The sequence below is a fragment of the Epinephelus fuscoguttatus genome, linkage group LG14 (assembly GCF_011397635.1).
Source record: "Epinephelus fuscoguttatus linkage group LG14, E.fuscoguttatus.final_Chr_v1".
NCBI classification, from domain to species: domain Eukaryota; kingdom Metazoa; phylum Chordata; class Actinopteri; order Perciformes; family Serranidae; genus Epinephelus; species Epinephelus fuscoguttatus.
This window is the reverse complement of record NC_064765.1, coordinates 20,730,087-20,733,308: the sequence shown is the minus strand read 5'-3', so window position 1 is coordinate 20,733,308 and position 3,222 is coordinate 20,730,087.

Sequence of the window (3,222 nt, the reverse complement as noted above, 5' to 3'; positions counted from 1 at the left end):
GTTTTCTGGCGGATTGCAATGCCAACTTTAAAGGTGCATACCGCCACCTACTGAACCAGAGTATGTAGGACAGGATCTAGTTTTATATTACATTATGTCATGGAGAGACATAACACAACAAACAAAAAATAAATAAATTAATTAAAAAAAAAAAAAGAAAACGCCAACCAACCATTATGTTCTATAAAATAAACCAGTCTTATATAGGTAATATATTACCCCTCTCTGTATCTCCCACACCTTATCTCCCTTAGTTCCCAGTATCCCTGCCAAATTCCAGTCCTGTCCTGCCTCTCTCACCCTTTGTTGCAACCTTACCCTTTATTCGTTATATTTACTACAGTACATAATTACATGTTCTACATTTTCTATAATATTACAATATGTGCAGACTTGTGAGTTTACTTTTCCCAATAAAAATAATGTCTTATTTAAACCAGTGTGATCAAACCTTAATCTTGATAGAACTACCTCCTCTCTTCTACTTCTTCCCTTAATATTCTGTGCTCTGACTGTGTTTTGTATTCTGTAATAATTTCTGCCCTTACTGTCCTCATCCCACTTCTTCTGCCAAAATTCTGATATTTTCTTTTTGATTAGTGCTTTTCCTTCATCTTTTCCAAATGGAATATCCATTATATGTCTCATACTAAGTGTTCTTTTTGCCACCCTACCTGCAAATTCATTACCTCTTAATCTCACATGGGCAGGTACCCAGCAAAATTCTACCTCGATCCCCACTTTCTGAACTCTGAACAGACACTGAAGAATTTCATACATTAAATCTTCCTTGAGTGACTTCATATTCTGTAAGCTCAGTAACACTGCTGCAGAGTCAACACACAGCACCACCCTGTCTGGTCTCACCTCCTCCACCCACTGAAGTCCAAAAATGACTGCCATCATCTCTGCTGAATAAACTGATAATTTATCTGTTATCCTATTGCTCAGTTGAATTTGAAAAAGTGGGATGTAAACTCCTGTACCAACGCGATCATTTTGATCTTTTGAGCCATCAGTGAATATTTGTAAATAACTGTAATAATGATTCTTTATATATTGATTTGCACAATGCCCTATTTCCCTTTCCACCCAATCCTTCTTTAGGTTCATAATACTACTTTAATCTTAGGAAAAAGCCATGGAGGAACATTAATTATTGGCAATGGGGAATTAAAACAAATTTCTTTAATGCCATATTTTTCTATTTTATCTTTTATCTTCCATCCAAAACCATTTATCTTAAAACAGTTATATTCCCAGCATTCATTTATGACACTTTTGATGTTTTCATCCCCACATCCTCTTAACCGAATCCAATATGTTAATGAAAGTTTGTCCCTTCTGAACTCTAGTGGGTTTTCACCTGATTCCACCAGCACGGCATTAGTTGGAGTTGTCCTCATTGCACCAATACAGAGTCTCAAGGCTTTGTTTTGTATTCTTTCAATTTTGTTTAAGTGTGTTTTGGCTGCTGCTCCATAGACAAAACATCCATAGTCTACTGCTGATCTCATCAATGCCTTATATATATCTATTAATGCCTGCTTATCTGCTCCCCAGTTATATCCTGATATAGCTCTCATTAAGTTGATTACTTTTTTGCATTTTGTTTCTAATTTTTCAATATGCAACTTCCACGTACACCTTTCATCAAACCAGATCCCCAGATACTTAAATTCCTTTACTTTTTCTATTGGTTGCCCATATAAATTAAGACTCTGTTCCTCTATCTTTCTCTTCCTGGTGAAGTACATGTAACAAGACTTACTGGGTGAAAGTTTGAATCCCCAATTATATGACCATTGTTCTACTTTTTGAATAGCCTCCTTTATATTTTTCAAAACACTTCTATCATCTCCTCCCCTGATCCAAATAGCTCCGTCATCTGCATATAAGGATGAACAAATCCTTCTATCTAGGTTTTTAAAAATATCATTAATCATAATATTAAATAATACATGTTGTGACGTTATTACCGTACTTCACAATAATAGTCTACAGAGAAAAAAAAAATTCCATTAAATATTAATGAACAATAGTAAAAGCACTAAAATCCCATATGAAGAAATGTGTTTTGTGAGTCCTATGTAGTGAAATTTTTTCTCGTATTAAAGTAGCTGCATTTCATTACATGCATGTTATTGGGGGTGAGGGAATCATAAAAATAATAGAAAATAGAAATGCACTAAAATCACATATGAAGTGGTGTATCCTGTGTGTCCTACGTAGTGACACATTTTGGTGTTTCATTTGAGTCATTGAGCCACATTACATGGACGTTTTTGAGTAAAACGTGAATTTTCCATAAGAAATACTCATAAAAAAATAGAAAGAACATTAAAAATCAGACATAATAAGGCGTGTCCTACAGGGTGAAAATATTCTGTATACAGATGAAGTAGCCAGGTTTCATGACAGGGATGATATTAAGAAATAAATCAATAAATGTTCCACAAAAATAATAATAATAAAAAAAGGGAAAATATAAAAAGTACTAATATCTCATATTAAGTCCTGAAGTCCTGTGTGGTCTATGTGGTGATACATTTTGGTATCATATTTGAGTCACTGGAAATTGTTGAGAAAAAACTTTAGAATTTTACATAAAATATTAATATAAAATAGAAAAAAAGCACTAAAATAATAAATGAAGAGGCGTGTGATGTGTGCCCCATGTAGTGAAAAATTTTAGTGTCAAATTTAAGTAGCTGCATTTCATTACATGGATGTTATAAAATACTTAATAGCAATAATAGAATATATAAAAAATAATAATTAAATATAGTAAAAGCACTAACATCACGTATGAAGAAGTGAGTTCTGTGTGTCCTAAGTAGTGACACATTCTGGTATTATATCTGAGTCACTGCGTCACATTACATAGAAGTTGTTTTTTTTTCTTTAAAAAAAACCAAAACATTTTCCATAAATATAATAATAGAAAAAGCACTAAAATCACATTATGAAGAGATGTGGCTGGTGTGTCCTATGTAATAACACATTTTGCTATTACGTTTGAGTCACTGGGTCACATTACAAAGGAAAATATTAAATATTATTTTATGCTTTCCTTGCATATTACATGGAAGTTATTGAGAAAAACATGAATTGTCCATAATAAAATATAAATAGAAAATAGAAGAAGTACTAAAAATCAGATATAAAGAGGTGTGTCCTATTTAATGACACATTTTTAATATTAAATTTAAGCAGCTAGGT